Here is a 25,991-nt window from a genome sequence, read left to right as displayed (position 1 = left end):
CATAATTTATTATAATAAAAAATAAGGTTGTCTATTTTTCATCTTTTTCACAGAATTCTGCAAAACTCCATTTTAACACATTCAAATGTTTTTAACTTTAAAAATACTACCAACACATAATTTTCATTTAATTATTTAGAACTATATAGACATACACTTTTGGTACTAAACTTTGGACTGAAGTTTAGGAATGACTAGACAAATACTGTCTTTAACAGATGTAAAATGTAGCGGGTTTTTTGTTTTGTTTTAGACTTTCAAATGAGAGGACCTTGATAAATATGGCTAAAACCCCAACACTTTCTTTAATGATGATTAAACATGTGCAAGGACTGCACATGGTACTCCCACTATTGTGACAGAAGAAATCTAAGTGATTACAAACCTTCAAATTAATCTATTTTATTAAGTGGGATCCAAAAATGAAAACGCAATAGTTGTTCTTCAGACACCAAAATTTCCTTGGAGAAACAAAAATTGAAACCTTTCTAACATATTGACTGTGATTACCATGCTTGACATATCTTGCCTCTCACTTTGCAATATTTTCCACAGTACTCTCTGTATTTAGAAACACAAGACCACAACAAATTTAGATTCTTCATACCAGATATTCTGCATATGAGATACATACACATATAATACACATAATTTTAAGACAACATTCATAATTCTCCCTATTTCCACTTATCCAAGGGATCTCTGAAACGTCAGTCTCACCAAATTGCACAATTATTTCATGGACCTTGCCACACTACAGACTAACCATGAATCGTGGTTCCTTCCATGGCACTCTTCCATGTTAGCACCATTTGAGAGAAGTACAATGAAACTCATCAGGTAACTCCGTGTTCTGATACCTTTGGGGTTTTTTTTGTCACCAAGATGAGCTATAACCCAGGATGTTGTACAGAAGCAAGACAGCAGTGACAGACACGATAGGACCTGTGTGAGTCCCATGACCTAAGTGAAGAGCAAGCTGAATGTCGTGAGGTGTCTACAACACTGTGCAACAAGCTCGTATTTAGGTAACTGGGTCCATCTATAATGTTTTGTCCAAGTGGCCCAACATGACGAAGTAAGTTTCTCACTTCAGAGGAAAAGCTATCTTTAGATCAAGGAACAGGAACAAAAAATAGCTTATTCAAATAAAAGTTTGAGCGGTGCGTATTATATATTTGCAGCAGATGAGAAATCAGATGCAAAGAAGAGCTGATGTACTGGGCAGTTATCATTACTTCTTTCTTTTAAAACTGTTGAAATGTTAAAAAAAATTCTGCTTGCATGAATCATTTGCCTTCTACAGTATGTAACAGATACAATTAGAACTCATAACAGCTTTATAAGGTAACACAGGTAAGCTTTTAAATTTTCCAGATACTTAAGCAAGTTATTATGTATCGTTGCAGTACCACACAGGACTGGCTCCTGCTACACTTAGAAGATACAGACACAGTCCATGGTCAAAGGCAGAACCAGCTCCAGAAGTGTTGGGTAAGAGCTTTGCAACATTAATGGAAATTCTGCAATTACTTTTAAAGGATCGAGGATTTAATCTTGCATAATCTGAATACTCAAACTAGTCCCTTAGCTAAAACACCCAGAAACCCTTCTGCAATGCTGGAAGAGGCCACCAGTAAATAAATCTTTCTACTTGGTAATTGTGAAGTCTTTCGCATCTTTTGCACATTTCTTGAGATCAGAGAAACGTATTTCAGATTTGAGGCATTTAATTTACTACAAAAAGGAGTATTATGTGAACACCAGAGCTAAGATTCTATATGGGTGCTCCTGGTTGTGGGGGTTTTTTTAAGGCTTAAAGGAAGTTCATCCACTCAAGACACTGGTTTTTGGGTTTTTTTTCTATTTACATACTTTCCTCTTATTTAAAGGAGCTCTAAGTACTTGAAGCTGATGAAAGTCTTCCTGCAAAATACCTTTCTCACAGCAGCTCTGCTTTGTCTGTATTTCCTATACCCTAGCTGTAATGGACAAGAAGTTACTTCAATTCTAAGCATTTTTTAGTCATTTCTAATTAAAGCTAGGTGGAAATCATTAAAAATACATTTCTAAAAGAGTGATTTCAAAATTCTTCCTTAGCTTACATTACCTTGGTTTCATCTCAATGAAAAAAAAAAAAAAAACAACAAAACACACCAAAAAAAAAAAAAACAAAAAAAAAAAAACAAAAAAAAACCAAAAAACAAAAAAAACCCAAACCTTTCTTTTAAAGAAAAGAGTAGTTAAAGAGAAACAGCCAAACCCACATAGTCAAAAGCTGAGCAGACAAGATCACTAAAAATCTTGGAGACTGAGGCTGAAACTGCCCAATTTGGGCCACTAATTTTAAGCATACCTGAAGAAGCTTTTAAACTACCAATGTCTTATTTCTTTGGGGAGTGTAGCTTCCAGTCATCCCTTAGAACCTGTTCCTTTTGTGTAATCAAATACTAATTGCTCTGATACACCCATGTCCTAATCATTAGAGTCCATCTCGCTCACAGCCTGTTTCAAGAAACAACTATTGTGGATTAACTCCCAAGGGTTGATCAGGACAGGCTTTAGCCATCACAAGTCTTGCAACATCCTTAGGGTACAAGAAATCTTTTTTTCTGGGTATCATGGCAACAGAATGGACCTCACACCATCTCCAACACTCTTGTGGTGCAGAGAGAGCAAAGATAAGGGATCCCAACTTTTACCTCATTATGGAAAACTGATTTTTTTAAAAAAAAAAAAAAAATCATCTCTAGTGTTTCCCCTTTTTCCTGACTGATCTTATTCTGGAAAACCAGCCAAGAAGCTGTTCTTGGGCTATGTAAATTTTTGTTTCTTTTGGCTGACTGTCAACCACCCAGCAAAAATAAACTCATTAAACTGACAGAAGACCTGAACACACTCTTGTTGTCAGTGTATCTTAGCATCAATCTCATGAACTCAAAAGCCATAAAACAATTAAAATAAAGTTAAGCTGACTCCACCCTTAGGATGAAACCAAGTTTGGAAGGATCTGTCAGTCCAAAGTCACTCTCTTGCGGCATCTGAGCTAAAGGGTACAACTTCAGTGCCTGTCAAGCCAAAACAGTTCTAAAACTAGTAGCAAACAAGGAGAACATGGAGTGCAAAGCCTCAAAAAAGCATGTGTGTCATCATTACAGCTCACAACCTAATTTTGTTTGCAAGCCTGCTATTTTTGCATCCAAACCACACTGCTTTTCATGTGTTGAATCTGTCCACACATCTATGCTTTTTCTTTTGCTGCCACCAAATTTGTAGCTTGCTGAACGGATACCCGGCTTAAGGCTCACATGAAGGCTAGTAATCGGTGATGTTTCTACTTAAAAGCAAACAAAAAAAAAAGTCACCATAGCTACTACAATCAGTCAGCTTTCTCAACTGCTTCAAGACATTAATTCTGAAGGCTTTTTGGCTATGTGTGCACAAAATGTATGCTTCCACATTACTGTCATGTAAATTAGGTTATGCTGCAGCATTTGAGATCACCTGGGACCATACAATACCTCTAGCTGGCATTCCAAGAAGACTTTGCAAGAAGGAAGGTGATAGTTTCTCTGATCACATGAAGGAAATTATAATTAAACATATTAAATATAATAAAATTAATAATAAAATGCTATTTCCTACCCTGCCAACTGAAGGTAAATGTTGAACATAGACACCCCATATATTTTCTAGTTCTTAGGCTGAATTTGTAAACAAAAATACTGCTGGTAGTAAATACAGAATTAGAACAAGCAAAGACAAAAAGTATTTGTAGCGCTGTAGAAAATGCTCTGGAAACACACTTAAGTTATTTAGAAGACAAAGAAAGCATGCAGGGGGATGATAAAATTTATATAAGGTTTGATGCTGGTTTTCACTCAAACAGAGCATGAGTAGAAGACAATCCTGCTCAGGACTCATGTCCCGACTGCTCTTTAGTGCCTAGAAAGCACCTGTACAGTTTCATTACTTTGACCTGCACTGACTCAATATTCCCTGGGCTCAGGCCTGAAAGCAAGGGTTTGAAATTGAGTATAAAAGAAAAAACTTTATTCAAGGATGCAAGTCACCTAAAAACTTTTGATTGTGAAAGAGCAGATTAAAGCATCCAGGGATCCAGTATGCTGGCTGTCTTAGCCATGCACTGATTTCTCCCTAAAACATGCAAGTAAAATAAGACAGCAACAGTTTTTCTCTCTTTTTTTTTTTAAATGTTCCTGTTCTTGCTAGATATCAGATGTGACCCAGAAACAATATTTAGCAAGTCCAAAAGTCCAAAACATTTTGTCAGCTGAATGAAATAGGCTTGAATTTTTATGGAAAGCATCGGCAGCCCACCCAAGTACAAGTGACAGCTTTGCATACTGCTGAGGCCTCTGACTAGTGCTCCCAGCCGACTAGAATATTAGTTTGAATCTATTTATTCCTATTCTATCCCTACACAGCCTCATCCTCCTTCATTCATGGACGTACTGACAATTTAGTTTTCCTTAGAAGTATTTCTGCGTAGTGTCTAAGCACTGGAAATGTAGATTACAGAGATAATAGATAAGTTTAAAATTAGACTAAGCAGCTGTAATTCTGAATTTGCATTTCTGACTTGATTATAGTAAGCACTCAAGACTATTTGTATAAGAACTAGAAATGAGTTCATATGCTGCAATAAAAATACATGAATCTCTCTCACTTTGACCCCAATCAAAAAAACACCTCGGTAACAAATGGTAGTTGTTTCTTTGCAATTCTATAACTTCACTTTAAAAGTTCACCTGTGGATTTTAAATGCAAGAATTAACCAGCTTTCCTATATTTTACAAATGGCAGAACTATTCTCCTACTTCCAGATTTAATCTGCTAAATTATTTCAACCAGGACTGCTCGTGCTGATGAGTTACAGTCTAATCTTAATCAACAACAGGAAAAATAAATTACAATTGTTTAAAGCCAAGCTTGGCTATGTGAAAGCACTGGTGGCCCTAAAAGATAGAGGTATTTTTTGATCATCATCTGTAAAATCAGAAAAGAGATACTTAAAACGTTCATTCTTCCTACTCTGGATGTTTCTCACTTGAAATTTTAGTTGTTATCTATTTTATACTTCCCTGAAAGGCTGAACAGTCTTTTATTATCTAAACAGCCAACATTTGTAACCACTGGATGACCATTTACGAAGAGTTTTGATAAATTCTCTATCAAAATCAAGCACATCTGATACAATTTATTTTGCTGAAATATTCTGGCACAATTTTAAAAAGTTATAAATCAATCCTTTTGTATTTTGGCAAAAACTGAAATAACCATTTTCATCATATGGATTTTTACAGAGATGCAGAAAAAACAAGTAATTGGCTTCTATATTCAAAGTTTCTCAATAAATATGGTGGCATATATTAAAGCAACGGCAGCTTTTACTTCCAGGAGTTTGAGCATGAGATCTAGTCATCTTAACAGGAAATATGCATTATGCTTCCTTTATCTGACAAAATAATCAGATGTTCTATTACACAACGCTGGCCATAAACAAATTTCACCTCCGTGCATTAGCCCCATCTTGCTTACAGATGTAATATTGCATCCAGTGGGAGATGTGTAATGGTTCAAATATGAACTCCCATGAAGAATTAACCATGGGTAACTGATCACAGCTGATCATATTTTATATCAGAAAGAGAGACCATTCAATAAATGTCCAAGGATGATAGCATTAAATGACAGAGGACATCACCTCTATTCTCTATTTACTTACATTCATTATTTATTTACAAAATTCTCTAAATTGACTCAAAAGTTACAGAACACTAAAGAGGAAATCTTACTAGACGAGGAGAAAGAAAAAAATCAAAATGTTTTTCCAGAGGCAGTGAAGGAGCAAAAAATCTCATCAGATAAATATATCTGCCTCAGATTATTTGCAAATTAAAACTGCAAATATTTTTACACAACTTTTCAAAAGGTTTTTTTCATGTTTGTTAACATGGTTCCTTTGGAAAGGACACAACTATTGCTACTAACATCATGATACTGCAATAGAAATAAAACCAATGTTTACTAAAATTTTGTATAGTAGTATTTTACTCCATAATCTAACTTGAAAGTTAAATCTTTAGGAAGAGGCCTTTCAGAGTTTCTTCTGATGTTTGAAAAGATTTAGAGAACTGATAAAAGCAGTTTTCACAGCTCTGCACAGGATGGACACAGTTTCTGTATTCAAAATGTAAGGAATAAAATATTTCCCATCGATCCATTTCTTATAAGTAAAACAGAGAACCGAGAGATTTAGCTGCCCTGGTTGTGCTGAATGGGCTTTAATGGAGAATTTCCATAAAGACAGATTCAATGGAACACAGAAGGGTGGCTTTTGTTAGTAAATAATAAAAAAAATTAAAGTTGATTAGTTGTAGAAAAGGACAAACTGACTAATCCATTTACAAGATGCCTTAAGTAACTTAAAAGCTTAAGTCCCATTTGCAGAAGTCACCTGGGCAACCGGGAGCCTAGCCTGACCAAAACCACTTCTACTTGCTGCTTACAAAAGTGTATTCAGAATTCCACTTATATTCAGATTGTTTTCTGTTCTAATACTCCTGTCTACTTTAAGCATAATGTAACATATATACTTGTTTTTAAAATACATCGCTTCAAAGAAAAGGACAAATACACAGGAGAGAGAAATGTCACATAATTATTATAACACCAGTGATAACAACAGATTGGAATATCTATAAAAATAGCTTTAAAGTACTCTAAATACAAGGATTCTTTTCTGTAACTCAAAAATCTACTGTTTTTCTTACCTCTCAAATTAAAACTCTGTGAGATGTTCTTACTGTTACAGAATTCAGCTTCACTTAACTGAATAATTCTCATTACTTAAGAAGCCTGAAAATTTGGGCAGTCTCTGCAGCAATGTTGAAAATGTTTCTCTACTGTTCTCAATATTAGAATACTAATGCTAGGGGTGATATGACTGAAAAGTGTAGCTAGCCAAAAAATATTCCAAAGAAGAAAAAAAAAAAAAAACAAGTTGCTGTCCAAAATGCTGATTCAGCAGAGTAAAAGTGCTTCAAAGAAAGGGGTGCTTTGTCAAGACATCCAATGAAAAACTATTGTAAAGTTTTCCTCCTGCTCCCCATAAAGTCAAAATGCTTTGTCTGATGACAGGATATGAAATCTGAAACAAAATAGGTATATTGGGGGTTGGTGTGGGGTGGTGATGCTCCTACGTGGGGAAATACTTTTCATTTTTCTGGAAATGTGAAGCTTTAAACAACCACTTTGCACAACCCAAAATAAAACACTATTCCCAAAGGCAAGGATTCTCATAACATGAAAATCCTGATTTTCAACCAATTATACTGGTAAGTGATGTCCACAACAAGTTCATTTCCTAGAGCAGCTGATGGTTTTTTTATGTAAATATGACTTCAGCCTCTCTTACTGTTTGAAAACTTTCAAGCATGACTCCTTGTACACAAGCATTGTTTGGAACCTGATATCTTAGCACTCTCTCAATGACTCATCTATGTTGTTGAGGAAACCATTTAGAATACTGAGATGTAGAGCTTTTATCTGGAAACCCAAGACAAGATTCATTTACATCCACAGAGTGCTGAGCCTGCCCAACTGAAGACTCAATACAATAGTGTTATCACTCTTTGACATATATTTAGATGTATTATGAATTCCCATAAGACAGTGAGAAGCTGGAATACAAGAATAACTTAGTTATTAGCCACTTCTTTTAATGGGCCAAAACCCGGTTTCTGTTCTTTGTTGTCATGTCTTCAACTTACTTGTTACAGAAGTCTTAAACACTTTTGTCTCTTTTACATAAAAACATTAATACAATTATTTTCCAAGAGCGTTCAAGGCATGCCAGGCTTAGAAGCAGTCTGATCACAGTCAGGTTCATGGTGGTGTTGATACAGATGGAGGACCTCACCCATCAATAATGGAGCTCCACAGAGGAACAAGTCTCAGTGACCTCTGCTTCCTGCAGAAGCCTGCTGTGTTGGAAGCCCTGCCTTGGGAAAGTTCTCGCTGGTCAACTGACACACTTCATTGTTTATCTAATGCCTCAGGAAAGTTTATCCCAACAAACGCTACGTTTATACAAAATAAACAAGTTTATTTTAGTCAAGAAGCAGCTCTTAGCTTTCTTTTTGTCACTTTCAACTTCCCATCCAATTCTGTTCCTTTTGTATCTTCTTCTGGCATCTTACCTCAAAGTACCTTTAGGGGAACAATTTTTACACACCTGAGCCACAAAAACTCCAGTCAAATTATGACCTAAGTATGTTACTGTAATTACTATTAGGATAATATTATTCTTTATTTCTGCATGCCCACCCTTCATATTTCCAGCTACATATCATATTATTCATTTCTGTATACTTGCCCTTCAGATTTCCAACACCATTTGGTACTATATCTAAAATCAAAGCATGTCTTATGCTTTGTACTGCCTGTGAACAAAGTATGGAGAAAATAAAGAGTTTAAGCCTTCTTTAGCCAAGCTGTGAAACATGCTATATTAAAAGCAAAATCCTACTCTGCTCTGAAAAACAGTATGGCTGTGTCATTGTACACAGAAAAAAAAAATCTCGTACTTGCATGTTCAGACAGCATGTAATACCTAGAAGGCATTGTCATAACTACTACGATTTGGAACAAAACAGATTTCAATAAATACTGCTATTAGAAGTAAGAAGCCATACATAACAAGAAGAAAAGTATTAAGGGATAACAAATTCCACACTTTTTGAAACAGTGAGTGTAAAAAACTGATAGGTGAGGATGAAGACATTTCTTGGCAACAGGAAAAAAAAAAGAAAACGGGGGGGGGGGGGCAGGATTTGTAAGAATGACAGAAACCTTAGTCCTCACACAGGTGTGCTACTAAACAGGGACTCTGATCTACACTAATAGTGCAAAAAGGCAGATACATTCAATAAGTAATTCTGCATTTGTAAAGAAGTGGGATAATTTGCTGGTACCTCACAAGAACGATTAATTACTTCTTCAGTCCATTACAAGTACAACGTTAAAACAATATTGCTTGCAATCACCATTTTTGGTCAGCAGGACCATAGAAGAGGGTTGTCACAGAAGTGTCCAAGGAGATATCTATCCCACTGACATGAATTTTTAAGCAATTCTGAAAATACGGGGGAAATTTCAGAAATCTGAATGAACATTAATGTTACAACCGTACTCTAAAAGAACTAGTGAGACAGTATTTTATAGGAAGGTTAGAATGATGGCAGTCCTGAGCAAAACAATAATTTAAGAAAAATTATATGAGATTCAACTGATACATCAGAGCTATATAACAAATAATGGGAAGTAAAATTAATGAAAATTGATCTTAAATGAATCTGGTTTTATTCTTTGATACAACTGCTACTTCCAATTGGTAAAAACATCCATATACATGTATAAACTTCTATGGCACTTGGTGTAATACCCTATGACAGCCTGACAACAAAATAGCCCTAATTAAACAGGTGAAGAACTGATTAAGTGACATCTCAAAAAGAAGAAAACAGCTTTCGAGAAGAACGCATCACAACATAACGCAGATTAACATGAAGTTCCCCAAAGGTGGAGCCACTATCACAAAACACCTTTTCAATTATTTTTAAGTCTACACAATCAATCGTGACAAAATTTGCACAAGTTATGAATTGACAGAACGCTACGTAACTGAGATAAATCAGTTACAAAAAGCCATCAGGAGTGTTCGGTATATTCAACCTACGCTAGAAACAAAACATTCTTAAAAAAAAGCCACGTACAAAGTTATAAAGCCACAATCAAGAAACACATGCTGGTCTACAGAACGATGAACTCTTGTGGAAAGAAACAGTCCTGCAAAGGGTTTGCCACAGTGAGCATACCCAGTGAAAAGGAGATCAAAATGCATTGCTGCAGATGAAGGTTTAATATGTAAATGCCATGTATAAACAGAAGAGTAACACTAGAGAGGTAATATTTAAACTCACTCCTGAGACAAGGCATTGGAATACTGTATCCAGCTCACGTTTTCACAAAAATGCTGAAAAAGTGGATTTGGAAAAAAAGCCACAGAAACAGAGTTGTGAGGAAAAAGCACGCAGTGACAATTTTAACGAGTTTTAGTTCACTTGTTTTTCTCAAATAGAAAAGAGAGGGAATACTAGGTTACAGCAGATGAATACCTCCATGGTAAGAAAATACTTTGAGTTCTTTAGTGTAGTGGAGAAAGACACATCAGTAACCAGTGACTGGAAGCTGAAGCCAAATAACTTAATAAACAGCAGATTCTCCACCTCTTACTGTCTTCCAATCAAAATTCCAATTTTTCTGGAAAATATGTTTTGGCCAAATGCAAGTTACTGCACTCAAAAGTAACTGGATAAAATCCAACTGACTATAATAGTCAAGGGGTCGGAGCAGAAGATCTAATTGCCTCCATTGGCTTTCAAGTCTCAGTCTATGGATACTCTTGGTTTTCAGTGGTTCAAAGGCATTTCAGCAGTACCATACATGCACCACATTAATATTAAAAGAGCTTTCAGAAATCTGCATAAATTAGGGTTGCATTTCCATGTAAGGGCTCAAGTGACACTGGAGCTTTCCTGTTGAGGCTTTTGTCGTCAACAGAGCCCATTAATGGAATTACAGCTATCTTGCACACAGCTGAGGTGGTATTTCTGTAAACAAGGATTTACACAATTGAGTGCAAAAGTTCATCCTTCAGGTCGTTACTTTTTCTCCTCTATTAAGAATTCTGTTTGACCTGGAATATAAAAAGCCTGATGCAATACATACTATCAAGCATAGACACTATAGGTAAAAAGGAAAACCAGCAGCATTGTAATAGCCACAAAGCCAGTAAGATCCGTTGTTCTCATCAGCAACATCATTTAAGACCACCCCTATTTATGCTACTGATCTACCTTGTACTCCAAGACACACAGCATTCGCTGTAATCTTGATAAGTTAACAGAATCAACATTTCTCAGGGAATACATGCCAAGATAATGTATAACATGTGTGTTTTAATAATATTCAGGCTGATAGAGTTTTGCTATAGTATCAGCTGCTGCGGTGTCTACAGATTTCTAAAATAACAGGGGGTTTGAAACAGATCTATCCTGATGAGGTATAAACAAACTTCTAATTCAGCAAACAGAAGCTTAAAAAGGCTGAAATTGTCTGAAGCGTGATAACAATCAAATAAACGTTCTGCCACTACGCAACTGATGAAGAGAGAAATACAACCACCAACTGATCGTTTCAACTGAAACGGAGCATCACCTTAAAAAGAAACCAGGCATCGCACACAACCGGCGAGACACGAGGGAGTGCGTTCACCCCTCCAATCTACAGCGAAGCAGGTGCGTGCTACCTACTGCTCCCGCTACACCCCAGTGTAAATACGCAGAAGTTACTTTCCCAAAGCCTCGGTGTACTGACACTCCCCTGAGCACACGCACCCACGACACCAACTCTCCCAAACAGGCAAAGGCACCCAGGGAAGTCTCGCAGCAGCAACGCTGCTCCCCACCACCACCACCACGTCTAAGAAAACTTCTTCCACTCCAGAAGCCACGCAACGAAGACACTTTGGCCGTCGCCTCGCAGCCAACATCCACGCAGCTTTTCGCCATCCCCAGCGCGCTCCACGTTAAGACAAAGCCGCGTTTTAAACTTTCACTCTTTGCCACCGGAGCAAATCCTTTGAGGGGAGCTGGCACCTCTCAGGCTGGATTCTGGGTGGGATACGAAGCGGGTGGTTCGAAAGGTCTTAGACCTTGGAAGAGGCCTCAAGGGAAGGGATGGAGGAAGCTGCTTTCTGCCGGCACCCGCTGCCCCCTCCCCACCGCACAGCACCGCTCCCCATGCCCCTTCCCCGCCGGCTCCCGCCTCAGACAATCAGAGCAGCAGCAGCGACTGTAAATTATAGAGACACACAGGGGATGGATAAAAGGGAGGAAGAAACCTCTGATGCCTGAAGAAAGGAGAATAATTAAAAAAAAAAAAAAAAAGACACTCAAAATAATTCGTAGCTAGGTTTCACCTCGAAGTGATGTTAGGTAAATAGATGAATAAGTGAAACAACACACCTTTGACCCTTGCTTTCCTTCCTTAAATATAATCCCCCTCTTCCCATAATATACACACCACAAAATGACCATTAATTCAAATCCATTCTTTAAAGGAGGGGGGATTATCTGTCTGTGACCGAATGTGTTTCCTTCTCTCTGCCTCGTTCACTAGGAGAGAATTAAAATTTCATTTTAAAAAAGGAAAAAGGGGGGAGAAAAAAAAAAAAAAAAAAAAGAAGGCATGATTATTATTTCTGTTGGGTGCGAAATGTGGGCACGGGGAGAAGGAGTCTGGGGGATGGGGAGGAGTGGAGAAAGGTGGCTAAGGAGAGAAGAAAGGAAAGGAGGACCAGGAAGCGCAAGGAAGGATGAGGGGAAGGCGAGATAAGGGGGGAAGGAGGATAAGGAAAGAAGGATGAAAGGAAGGAGCTCCGGGAGGGGGGGGAAGGATGAAAGGGAGGAAGGGATGAGGGGAAGAAAGGAGGATGCTTTGCCCTGGCCTCACCTCAGCTCGGTGGGTGGGGGTGGGAGAATCTCTCGCCGCCGCCGCCGCCGCCGCCTCCTCCTCCTCCTCCTCCTCCCCAGCAGCGACGGTGACTGAGGGCTGGGTGCGCGGCGCGGCTCCCTCACACAGCGCCCGGCCCCCGCCTCCCGCCCTCACCGCCCGCCTCCCGCCGCCGGCCCGAGCCGCGCTCGCTCGGCTCTGAGGGGACCCGGGAGCTGCCGCCGCGGCCGCCAGCCTCCCCGCGGCAGCCACTAGGGGAGGAGGCAGCGCGCCTGCGCCGCCGCCGCCGCCGGAGCTGCCCGCCGAGGGGGCGGCGGGGCGGGGGGAGGCCTGGCCGCCGCTGTCGGTCCCGGCGAAGCGGGTCCCCGCAGGCCGGCGGCGGCCGCCTCGGCGCGCGGGTGCTGTGAGTATGGAAACGGCGTTACCAAGCGGGGGAGGGAGGAGGGGGCGGCGCGGCGGAGGAGGAGGAGGAGGCGGCGGCGTGAGGCTGGGGGTGTGAGGGGAGGGAGAGGGCGGCGGCTGCCGGGTGGGGCGGGAGAGGGCTCGGAGGGAGGCCCGGGGTAGCGGGGGGCAGCGGCGGCAGGTGGAGAGCTGAGGTGAGGGCACCCCCGGCGCTGTGGGGCCGGCGGAGCGGAGGAGGGGTGAGGGGGGGAACGGGGCTGCGCTGGCCGCTGCTCGGTGGAGTGGCACCGGGAGGGGATGGCGCGTCCCGGCGGGGCGAGGCGCGGGCCGGTGGCCGCGGCGGGTCCATCTTGTGCGGGTGGTACCGCAGAGGAGGCTCGAGGGCAGCTGCGGAACGGCGGTGCCCGGCAGCGGGGGGGTCGCGGGGCGCAGCCCCGGTGGCCGAAGGACAGCGCTGGAAGCTGTGACAGGAGGGGCCGGCGAACAAAGAGCTGGGAGGGTGTTGAGGTGGATTTAGTCGCGTAATGAGCTCTTGCGCGGCTCCAGATACTAGGCAGGGGGAAGATAATCGCTCTCTGAGTGTGCCATTAGGACCGCTGGCAAGGACTTCGGCTCCCACGTTCTCTTAAACTGCGAAAACTTTGCTTACGGCTTTCTTGTTACTTGGGTGTTGTTACAACCCTACATTCTCTGCACCAAATGTCAGGTTTTGTCCCTCTCTGCAAAGCCTTACACTTTTCTTTTTCCTGTTACTTCACATGTATTGCCAATCTTACCAAGCTTAAGTTTTTTTCGCCACGCTGCAGCACCTTCTTCTGCTGTTTCTTTTGGATGGAACATGCTGCCATCGTCCTGCTCCAGAATCACCGAGCCTGAAGTCCTGTAAACCCCGGTGACGGAGGAGGATCCCTGTGGAGTAGGTGTCATTGAAGGAACTTTGCCGTTTTGAGGCAGTGTGAATCCCACTTACGTGCTGTTGTTCCACGGATCCTTTGCACTTCTTGTGGCGTCCATCTGCTTTGCCAGCTTCTACGTAAACTCACAGGCAACAGGGAGCAGAGGGGGATGAGTCCTTCCACACTTTTACCTTTTCTTGCCTGTTTTAGGCTTGGAGGGGACTTGCCAAAACACTTTCTTTGCCTCAGGCTGTTAGTAGTACAAGTATCCGTCAGGCCTCAAGTAGAGGCAGTAGTTGCCAGTCGTTTTCTTCTCTCTTCCACAGCCTGAGAAAAATATTGTCAGGTTCTACATTCATTTTTACAATGAATAAATAAGGAAGGAAGCTGAACTGGAACCTTAATTCCCTTTATCAAGGCACAACAACAGAGTCCAGGGGAGGGTTTGAAGCAGGGAAAACACTTTCTTAGACAAGAACTCATTCAAATATGAATTTAAATGTGATCAGATTCATCACGGCATATACTTGGTACAGCCGTATAACAGATGTTAGTCACAGTCACTAGTACACTTTGAATTATGTTAAACTCAGAGTATCATTTAGGACAGAAACATGACCTATTCTGCGTGTGTAAACAGAGATCATGCTAGACTGGCCAGCCCTTTATGATGATGTGTAAATTGTTTCTGTAAGGCAAAGTAGGCATTTAGTTTGTGTCTAATAGGCTTTTAGGTTGCATTTTCTAGGTACTGGTATTGTCTTTCCATCCTATTGAATGGAGCCATGTGATGTTAGGAAACCTTTACCTACAGACCTTCACTTTCTTGCCTTCATTTCTCTAGTCAGTATCTTTTGGATTGCTGGTTCTCCTAGGTGGGGGCAGTACCTTACTTTGTTGTAACTGACTAGGTCTATTGTAAATGTTAATGGAAACAAGCAAGGTTTCTAAATAGAACATAGTAAATTACCTACTCCTTTATCATAGTGCATTACATCACTAATTGTATGTCAGCTAAATGTTTCTCCAGGCATTTGACTAAAATGAGCATGAGCTATAGTGTAAATATAAAAACCACAAATAGTAAATCAGCATGATTATGAAAAATGATATAACTTCTTCCCTTCAGCAGTACCTGAGCTGCAAATACATCTCTTGTAAATTTGAACCAAAGGACTCATTCAACTATCTGTGCATGTTTCTGTTTAAAATGTGTCAATTTAAGAAACAAATCAGATTACTTACCTAGTCCAGATTGCTTTATCTAAGACAAAAGACATGGATTGCTGGACTGTTGCTAAGAGGTCTGCCAGAATGCAATAAACAGATCTGAAAATCTGGAAGAGCTGGATCAATTTATTTTTTTCATGGTCCTGAAAGTGGTCTCTGTCCACTGTTTAGACATTTCAGACATGTCAGACTGTCCACTGTTTATACGTTCCTTTCTTTCCTTTAGGTTAACTGATTTTTGAAACTACCCTTATTTTTTACCACTAACTGTCTCAAAAAAAAAAAAAAACAAACAACAAAAAAACCCTTGAATTTGTTACCGCTGTTTACTACAAACTGAGATGAGCTGCTCTGTAGATGTATGTAGCTCTTAACCAGCCAAGGGAGGCCAACTGACAGCTCCTAACAAACACTTGTGACTGCCATGGGATCTCCCACTGCCAACATTCAGCTACATATAGAAAAGAGACATCGTCAAAGCATCAGGAATATTGGGCACTTTGATTAGCAAAACAGACAAAAGGACTGTTCCTCTTAACTGCAACGTGTATGGATGCTCTTTGTAAATACACGTTGCTTTTTAGTTCTGTGCCAACTGTGGAACTGTCTGTCACAATATAGAACCCAAATACTAAGTATGTACACGGAAAATAAGAATGATTAGAATAAGAACTACAGAAAAATACAAAGAGTGTATGCTGCACATTTAACAGTGAGCCTGGTCCCTGTTGGCCCTTTAATCTTTACCTTTCCTTTGCTTGCACGTTGAGTTCTGCAATACATAGTTACTCAAAGGAGTAACTAGTCAGATACAAGTTGCATTCGCTTCAGCTTTTACTGAGAGCAGCTGTTTGAAGTGGAAAAGGGATGTGCAGAATTTGAGAGAGAACGAGCACTCGGAGACACATAAATACACATGGGCAGAAGGTCCTGGAAGAGTTGGGGTTCTTGAAGCAGCATCCCTCAGCCCACCATGTGCCAGACAAACCTTCTGATTGTGCCCGGTCACCTCACGTAGGTGTAGTAGTCCTGATCTATATAAGGCCATCAGGAAATGAGTGGGATCATTGTCAAAGACGTTAATGCGGGACCCAGAGCTGCGGTGGCGGTGTGATCAGCCAGAAGGTGGATGGGCAGGAGAAACCATGGTGTTGTATGAGCTCTGTAGACAGTTTGCAGTATTTACGTTGAGACTGTGTGGCAGAAAGAGCATTTAGGTTCTGTAAGTGCAGTATGCTTTGCTGCTTTTGGAGAGCTCAGAGCTGCGGGATCCCTGGGGTAAAAAGTGAAGGAAATCAAGGGGGTTTTAAGTTTCTCTGCTAAAGGAACTATATGTTGCCATTTGTGGTTATATAGGCAGATTGTTGGTTCCAAGGGTATCACATAGCAAATTTCAGCACATACCAGTCCCAATTTTCAAATGCTCAAATGTTTACTGATGTCTGGACAGATCTGAACTTGACTTTCTAAATTACCTATTGGATATTTTTCTTTTTTTTTTTTTTTCTTTTTTTTTTTTAATTACAACATTAGATAGCAGGTACCTTGACATGATGTAATGTACTGGAAATAATTTTCTCCAGCATACCATTTAAATCTGTAGCAATCAAGCCATAGTCTGTTACCTATTATTACAATAGCTGTGACATGATATCCAGCAAATACAGGTTTTCTCCATAAAATTACATGCTGCGTGTGTTCTCTGACAGTTATTTTTGGATAGTGGGGATAATAATCTAGAATTTTTATATTCTCCAGCATACAAAAAGAATTTGCACTGAGGGTAGATCTAAACTTAATCTGAGCATATTTATAAATATAATCACAATATTATATCTTAATGCTAATTCTACCTTTCTATCTTTTTTTGAATGTAGCAATCCATTTATCTTTTTCTTTTCCCCACCTTTGTTTTAACTACTAGGCATTTAGCTTTTGCTGTAGTATATCTGTCATGTCTTTTAGCTCTTTTTCTCTTTTTTCTTCTATTTTCCTAGCATCCAAATACTGTACAATATCAACTTTTTCAGTAAGACCCAATATTTGACATGTTTTCAGTCTTAGAATAAGTTAGTCCACTTGCTGAAGTATTACAAAGTTTGTTTTTATCTTTACATCTAGCTCTCTCAAAAATACCACAGAAGGAATTACCCCCTTACCCCAGCATAAATTCTCAGCATTGTGTCTGCATACACAAAAAAAAACTCTCCACGCCTTTTGCTCATCTTTTCTCTTGTAGAACTGTCTTAGACATGAAGAGAGATTATTGCTAAAAATGTTCTTTATTGGTTCCTTCAAGAACAGGAACTTTTTTGAATTATTTCCTCTGTTATTATCTCAATACCTCTTTGTGCCTAGATGGACTTCGTTTCTTTCACCATCTAATTCTGAACGTCTGTTCCTATTTAGACATTTGTGCTTTATTGAAAAGGAGAATTTCTGAGAACAGAAAAGCTAAGAGTAGCAGGGTTTTTCATGGAAAGAATCAGTTAACTAACATCTAAGTGAGAGAAATTGAGGAGGATCTGTATCTCTTAGGCAACTCCAGCAGACTTTGAAAGCTGCAAGTGGAACTTACAATGCTTTAAGCTTCTTTTAGGCTCAGTTATTTTTAAAGACAAACCAACTAATAGGTTGGTTTTTTTAAAGTAGATAGTTGCCTGCCTATGCTGAAGGAAGATTATTAGCAGCTCTGAAAGATACTTCAGTGCCTTGTATTAATAAGACATTACCTTTCAGACTTGATTGTCCAAGTGCACAATAGAGGGCTTGAATAAATCATTCACCGTCCCTGAGCACATTTGGGTACTTTTTGGGTATGTATTTTACAGACCTGTGTTTTGGTTTAGGTATGTCATTTTTGGCACATTTGCTTGAGCACTGGCTTGCAAATATTTCTTGCTTCTCCTCTGCAGGGAGACGCTTCTGTGCTAGATATTAGCGTGAGCAGCGCAGTGAGCAACAGTAAAGCCTTCACACCCTGCAGGTCATTTAAATTGGATATTGTATAAAGAGTCATATGCAAGGTAGGTTCTGACACTAAGAGTCTGCTGCCTGCCATGCCCTCTGCCACCCCTTTTCACTGCTTTCTCTGGCTCAAAAGAATCTGCCAGTCAGAGCATCCAGGGACTTACCCTGACTTGTTACCTCTGAAGCAACTCGAAGGCAAGTAGCAGATGCAGTTTGTTTTGAAAAAAAAAACCACAGGGGGTATATCTATCCATTTTTTTTATGCTGGAGAGGATGGGGCAACTACCTTTACTTCTTTCAAAAAGCTGACTTTAAAAATTCAAAAGAAACACAAAAAAGCTCTTTGCTGTTGTCAGACTAACGTTGACTAATGACCACCATAGCTGACTACTATAAGGCCTTTTCCTTAAATGGTTGCTTCTCAAAACCACAGGAATAGATTTTAAATTTTGTTAAAATTTTATTTGAACTTCCATTGATGCCACCTATTAGCGGGACAGGGGTGTGTATTTGTGGACATCATCACTAATCCTTTAATTGCAAGAAGGGCAATGGGTCATAGATTTATTGCGCCTTCATATTTTGAAGGGGGGGAGGAGAAAGAAGGGTTTAGAAATCTTGCATATATTCAGAGAATGTGCTATAAATTTTGGAATATTCAATTCAAATGCCATAAAATGTCTCTCTGACACTTATAAAATGAATCATGTTCTATCTGGATAGGGGTAGCAGCTAGGGAAAAGGTTGAGACTCAGGAAAATGTAACTTCTCAGCTCTTCCTCAAGCCTTCTCGAATAACTGACTTGACTTCTTTAAAGCTGCCTCGGTTTCCCTCCATCTAAGTGTTCTTAATTATATCATAAAAATTCTTTTTTACATCTTTCCTTAAAGCTCTTCTCTCCTACAAAAACCTTGATGAGATAAGCAGCTCTTAAGCGGAGAGCGCTGCTTTTCATGTTGACCACCACCTTCTAGCTGTTTCCCATCTGTTGTTTGTAAACACTTCATGTCTTGTGCTGCTGATGTTGTTAGCTCCTTGGAAAACAAGCTCTGTTTTCTTATGTTTGCACAGTGCATCAAAACAACAGGAAATCTGTCCATGACTGTGAATCCTACTCAATGCCAGAATATAGGTTTTTTTCTTGCTGGGGATCTCAATTAGTGAAACTTCTCAGAGGTAAACAATTCTGTTGCAATCTGTAAGATGGCGTAGTTCAGATGTACACAGAGCATGTGCTCAGGTAGTCTTTTCTAGGGGGGAGAACAAGACAAGAGAGAGACCAAAGGAGGGAGCTGGGTTGAGTATGTGAGAGAAGGGACAGGAGGTGGTAGAGGAACTAGGCAGAAGGTGCACGGGTTAAAATCTGCAGTATGTATTTTTGGCTCATGCCTTTGCAGAACTAGTTGAAGTTGTCTTCTGGAACTGCTCTGTCCCTAGAATTGCTTTATCTTCCTAACCAAAGAAAGGCTTAGGGACAAGGATTAATATCTGGATCCTAGTAACCGTCACAGAGTAAGAATGACTCTCCAAAATTTTCAGTCTGATGAGCAGAAGGGTTTTCTGTGCTGCCATGGCTCCAAATGCAGTTCATTAACTATTCCTCTGTTGAAGAAAACAGCCAATGGATTTTCTTCACTTCAGGGAAATTACTGTCCTCAACCTTCTGCTTTTTCAATTATTACATCCTCTTGTGCCTTCTATACATGTGAGGTGGGATGGAAAGCTGGCTGGTACTTGTTCATCCATGTGAAAATTGCTGGATTCCTCCACTGAATCATAGTACTTTTCTGCAATGTCACTTATTAGTATTGGGCTACATTTTGATCCTTTCTCAGGCCTTATTATGCAAATTCCTGTTGTCGTTATGAGACTTTTAATAGACAAAACGTGACAGGGTATATCCACATCTGACATTGCATTTTGGAAATGTAGAGGTAGAAGTAATCTAAACTGTAGAACGTTTGGTCTACGAGATAAATAAACTTGTTTTTCTTTTAGTAACCTTTCTTTTTGTTTATCATTTCTAGTTTGCACTACATTAAAGATTCTCTGTACTTAATTAAGGGACAAAACAGATACTTGTGATATATTACTTGCTAAACATTTTTTGTCAAAAGGAATGCAATCACTGAAATATATTTTCTATCTTGTGGGCACAAAGCACTGGTGAGATAGAATGAAGATTTTTTGTAGACACAATAATGTTTACAGAAATTATCTCCCACATCTTGAAGTATGTAAAATTTCTAATTTTTTTTTTTTTTCTGTTGACAGAAGCCCAAGATGATGCATCTTTCCATTAACATCTGTAAAAATGCACAAAAGACTTTTAACTAAAACATGGCCTGAAGAAAGTTAATGAAGTTGTTAGTAGTCTGTTCCACAAATGAAGGCTATGGATGATTCTGGTCTTTTCGTTCAGGTGTTGATGAATCATGAAAATGACAGAAGGTTGATTTTTCTAAAGGAGCAGCAGCTGTAAGTAAAAAAGAGGAGAAAAATCAAGAACACAATTAAGTAAGAGAAAGCTGATGACAACAGCTACTACTGGTGGTGACCAATCTGTTGTAAGCTGAAATTTTCTTGCATCTTAATGGACCTTTTGACCTAATTTACAGTCTTTCTTGTTAATTATCTTTTTTAGAAAGGTCAAACCTTTTTTTCTGCTAAAAATCATGTACTTCAACTAAGAAATCTTTTATCATCTACATTAGCAATGCAGCAAGATAAAATTCTGGGGTTTTGATTACGAACAAATTAATAAACCATGAGCAATAAGCCTGGAGTATTTCATACCCCTTCACCCTGTCCTCACTCTTCATTGACAGTCAAAGAGTGATATAAAGAATTCCTTTTTGTGTTTGTCTGTTTGTCATGACCAGTGCAAATAATATGAAGGCAGGCAGTTACCTAGCAGCAGGCTCATTCACTTCCAGTTTGGAGGTGGATGGAGTTTCAAACAGAAATGAAATGACATTCCAAAAATCCACGTGGACCTGTTAATTGTGAGAGAAGTGTGAGAAGAATGCTCCATGTAAAAAGAGCATGCCACATTTAAATAAAAGTCTTGATTTCAATATCAAAAATGCTATGCACATTCAAATTGAATTATGCAGCTTAGTGCTTCTGAAAATGGTTGCACCTCTTGATCGATCGGGTCAAGAGTTACGTAAAGCCTCACATGCCTTACATAAAGCACACCTCAAATGGGAATGGCACTGCAGGAATATTTACATTCTCAAAGCATTCTTCATATTTGAATGATAGCTGAATGAACCATCCCTTAAAAAAAAAAAAAAAAAAAGAAGGAACGAAAACAGAGAATGTTTTTTCATTAAATTAATGAACCTGCTCAGAAATATTGAAGGAACATCTAGCAAACTATAATGATCATAGGACTTGCAATAATATGTGGGGAAGGGGAAAAACTACCATTATCCTAATTTGGAAATTTCTCTAACATGGTACTAGGATCCATTACATTTCTTCATGCAAACTACATAAAATACTTTGTAAAAACCGAGTAATTTCCGTAACAGAATTTTGGCAAATTAAATCAAAACAGGTTGCTATGACAGTTCCTACAAATATTTCTATTTTAGCTTTGTTTTGTATTATAAATATGTCAAGATGAAGCCATTTCTGTCAAAATAGAAATTTTTCCTCTCGGGAAGATTTTCCAGGCATTTTTTCAATGCCCTAATTTTCAGTATTCGTCAAAGTTAAGACGAAGACTATTTCAGATGCTCTAACTTACATCTACATAATCGTAAACCCATGAGAACATAGCTATAGTCTTTTAAATGAGTAATGTCATTAGATACAGTATTGTTAGTTTAATTGACTTTGTTTACTGCTGTGTATAACAAGTGACTAAAAAAAATAAATGACACTTAACATTGGCTAAGCCGTTTCTAGTGGTTTCTGAAATGGAAGTCAATGGTATAAATATGAGTCATTGCCAGAAAATGTTAACAGTTCTGGTTTTTGTTCCAGTAGCACAATGCCAAGTGAATTCTAAGTGGATACAGGGAATTGCATCTAGTCCTTTGTAAATAAGAAACAGGTGAACTCTCAAAGGTACAGACATAAAACCAGCACAGATTTATCGTACAGACTTCATTGATGAAATCTTACATAAGGAACTCATTTAATATTGGTGGTGGTGGGTACTGTAAGTCTTAGGCAATAGTGCAAGTAAAAAAACAAGTGTCTTTCTGTGTCAGTGCATTTACAACAGGATAAAGTTGTTTCAAAGTTTTTATGGGGGATAGCATTTACCAAATTGGTAGTTGAGTCTTTGCATTAAGCGGTATAGAGAGGACTGGGTATTTTCAGGTTTTAGATTTTTTGAGATCAGAACATAAGACCTATAGGTTGGAGAAAGAGTTGCCAAAGATAGAGTTCACTTGTGTGGGGCAATAAAGCTGATAAATTAGGATTAAAGATATTTCTTTCATTAAAATTCATAGATATGCCTCCCTGAAATGAACCCAGATGTGTCCTATACACATGGGTTAATTACGGAGTTTAATGCGAAGGGATTTCTTTGGATTATTCATTGTCTCTCCTAAGACTGGCTGACATCTATGCCATGGTCCCTCAAAATGTGATCCAAGAACTATAACATGCAGCGATATGTGCTTGAGTTCTGTCAAGAAATTAGAAATCATTTGAATAACGGCAGCTTATTTCTGGTGCTCTGAAGTTGCTTAGAAAGAAGCGAAAGGGAATGTCCCAAAGCAAGGAACAAGATAACCAGAGAGCATACTGAAAAACAAGACTGAGACGGGCAAAGGGCGTAATATTCTGTAAAAGGAGGTAGAATTTAAGATTGATGAGCTGAGGAACTGCAGGAGCCAGTGTTACCTGCATTTTTCCAGCATGTGTGGAAAGGCATTGCGCTTGAAGGGATAGAACACACTTTTCTCTTGTTCTTTTCTCCCCCCAAACCATGGAGGTGTCTCAGAGATGTTAAGCAGTTGGGAATGGAAGAGAAAGATGGTCAATGTAGCTGTGTATGAGATGTTATGCAGTCCTATGAAAAATGGTTCTTATTATGAAATGTTAGAGAAACTCCTGATTTATTTTTTTTATATTCAAACTCTAGCTAACTTTGATTTTTCTTCCCCCACCCCCACTTTTGTAGTTGACTTGCAAGGAGCAAAATACATTTATTTTATGCTTTTCTTTTAATGTTTCAGTGGTTTTGTCCTGATAGCGAGTTATAAATGCATATGGTTTGGGAGAGCTTGGAGTAATAGGGAGTAAAATGGAAAGTGCTCCTGGGAAATTGGTTATTTGTATAAAGCTGATGAGAAAACAAGTGTTTTATATGAGGGCTCTGACTCTGTTAAAGGATGTTTGGCTGGAGGACAGCATACTTGTTGGCACACGCATTTAGGTGTGTCTATTATTGCACTACTTTGTAGTGTGCACAGAAAAACAGCGTGTATCAGATGCTTTTTATTATGTGTCTTCGCTATACTTGTCAACATATATTGGGAAAATAGACAAATTGATTCTGTGAACGTGTGTGTCCAAAGAAGACTTCTGCTATCACTCAGAGCCATCATGCATTCAGTCAGGTTCTAGATATGGAGAAACAATGTAAAACTGAGAGTCAGCATGTATAACACAACTTGTTTAAAGGCTCAACAGGCATAAATTTATGTAGCAATATAAAGGACACGAGTACTAAGAATATTAATTGCTACACTAGCTTGAACACGTTTGAGGGAGCACATTCATAGAGATATACTCATCATAAGAGCAAGTGACAAAGATGTTCAAGATGATGTGGACAGGGGAAAAAAAAAGAGTTTTTCCATTCAGCATCTGATTTTCTGGAAGTCAATGGCCAATACAGGCCGTCTGATGAAGTGTGCTCAAGCTGTATGTTGCTGATACTTCCTCAACTTACCTAAGAGTAAAAAGCTGTCAGAGTAGTTCAAATCTGTGTTTTATTTGAGTCTGTGTTTTAAAAAGAAAAACACATGCAAACAGTTAGAAAAGATGAGCATTATTTAGAAGTAAATGTGGGTGTGGTGCCTTGACCCATTTAGAATATTAAGTACGTCGCTTTAAAGTATTGAATATATATTTTCATTATTTATTGAGTGGCCAAAAATATCTTAAGAGCCTCTTAGGTAGTGTGTAATAACATCCTTTTCCCAGAAGGGGGTCAAGGCTTATGTAGCCTGCATTTACAACATGGGTGTCCCTCTTAAAAAAAAAAAAAAAAAACAAACGTACAGAAGGAGCCAACACAATGAGGGGTCCGAATCCTGTACATCTTGAGTGAGTATCTCCTTTGACCTTGATATGCCTAAACCTGGCGCAATCACCACAGGATGTGGTCTAGTATATATTAATGACAAATTGTCTTGAACTCTTTTTGTCTTCAGTGCTGCAAAAGCATGAGGATGATGATGATGATGTGTACTGGCTCCTCAGTCTGTCTCCAGATGAAACTCCCTCTTTCACATTACACGAACACTAGGGAGCCTCTCATGATGGGAGGGAGGCTGCCAGATTACTGCCCACAACACAGGAGTGTGTGAGAACAAAGGAGTAGCACAGTCTGAATTTGACATAATGAAGCACCTAATACTAATAACAGTGGGGAAAAGGGGATGAACGAGCAAGGGTTGTTATCACAAAATCCTCCATTTGTTCAGTTAAGACCTTAAATGTTGTACCTTTTATTAATTGCAGGGAATTATAACAACGTAAATTACAAGGTAGTTTGATGAGTTATAGCTGCGTGGACGTCAGATCTAAACTGAAACTGTAAAAGTAAGATACCAAGCAAATAAGCTTTAATACTATCATATTATGCATCTCTCCTCTCCCTCCCAGAGTTTTTTGTAATGTTATTTCCAAACAGTTTATTTCAGGAAGAATGTTTTCTTAGTAAGCAAACATTTAGGTATTCCAATACTTTCTAATATGCTGAGGACACTTATTTTATAACAATCTTTCTTTTTCTTTATAAAGTGACAGTGGATATCTCTTGAAAAATTGCCTAATCTCTCTCTCTTTTTATCACCAGATTCTCTCTGAAAACTGTATCGTTATAAATTATAATGAAACTCAAAAAGTGACCAGAATAGTAATTGAAAGAACATTTAGCATCTTCAAAATGAGACTTAGATGCTTAGATAAATGTGGTAGAACAGAATAAAACTGCCCTTCAAGAAAGTTCAGAGTAGTCCTGGTAGGTGTCTGTTATGTAATACAGCCAGTAAATGGGGTTCATCTGTAGAGACGGAAAGGAAGCAACGTAATGAGTCAATCCAAATTACTGAAGCAAATTACCGTAATGATGTACACTCGGAAAATTCTGTCATGATAGGACAGAGGAAGTTAAAAATAAGGTGCTAGCTATCTGGAACCAAAGTGTAAGCTGAAGTAAAACGGACGGCTTTATTCTGAAGCAGTGCAATAGTAATAGAGTGCTCAGACGTGGGACTGCAGCACTGGAGAGGAGGTGCCGTTTCTGGCTGTTATGCAGACCTCCCGCTCGTGTGTGCCTCCTGAGCCTCCTGTGTCTACATTTCATCCTAGAACCATTTTAGTTCAGTGAAAATGGAAATTAGAAATACCATCTTTCCAATGCTAAAGGAAGAGTGGAGTGTGCACCAGTAGACTACAGTTTTAGGCAATAAATGGATTCCAGGTTCTTTACTTCTCATGCCAAATAGCAGGACAGGGGACTGCTCCCCTTTGCCTCACCTGCAGTCTACTTAGTGAACAAGAAGGCTCTAGCAAATACTACAAAATTAGGTTCCTGCTTTTTTTTTTTTTTTTTTTTTTTACTGTCTGCGAAAGTCCCAAAATTATGCGTTTCTGTATGTGTATACCCAGGTTCAGCTACAGCAGGACAGGCA

General features: G+C 39.1%; 1 protein-coding gene and 1 long non-coding RNA gene across 3 annotated transcripts in view; one reads left to right on the top strand and one right to left on the bottom strand.

The window, feature by feature from the left end:
• The window catches only part of CTNNA2 (catenin alpha 2), a 524,441-nt gene extending 511,709 nt beyond the window's left edge, over positions 1-12,732 (bottom strand). For both annotated transcript variants that reach the window (XM_074865479.1, XM_074865476.1), the window contains exon 1: positions 12,601-12,732. The gene's annotated coding sequence lies outside the window, so the exon portion shown is untranslated. The remainder of the gene's footprint in view (positions 1-12,600) is intronic.
• A 90-nt stretch (positions 12,733-12,822) lies between these two features.
• Positions 12,823-22,001, top strand: LOC141942391 (uncharacterized). The gene is made up of 3 exons (XR_012628615.1): positions 12,823-13,003; positions 13,809-13,918; positions 20,374-22,001. It is a non-coding gene; the product is annotated as an uncharacterized LOC141942391 (long non-coding RNA).
• The last annotated feature ends 3,990 nt before the right edge of the window (positions 22,002-25,991 follow it).

Source organism: Strix uralensis, chromosome 4 (assembly GCF_047716275.1).
Source record: "Strix uralensis isolate ZFMK-TIS-50842 chromosome 4, bStrUra1, whole genome shotgun sequence".
Taxonomy (NCBI): Eukaryota; Metazoa; Chordata; class Aves; order Strigiformes; family Strigidae; genus Strix; species Strix uralensis.
This window is presented reverse-complemented; position numbering and strand designations above follow the sequence as displayed.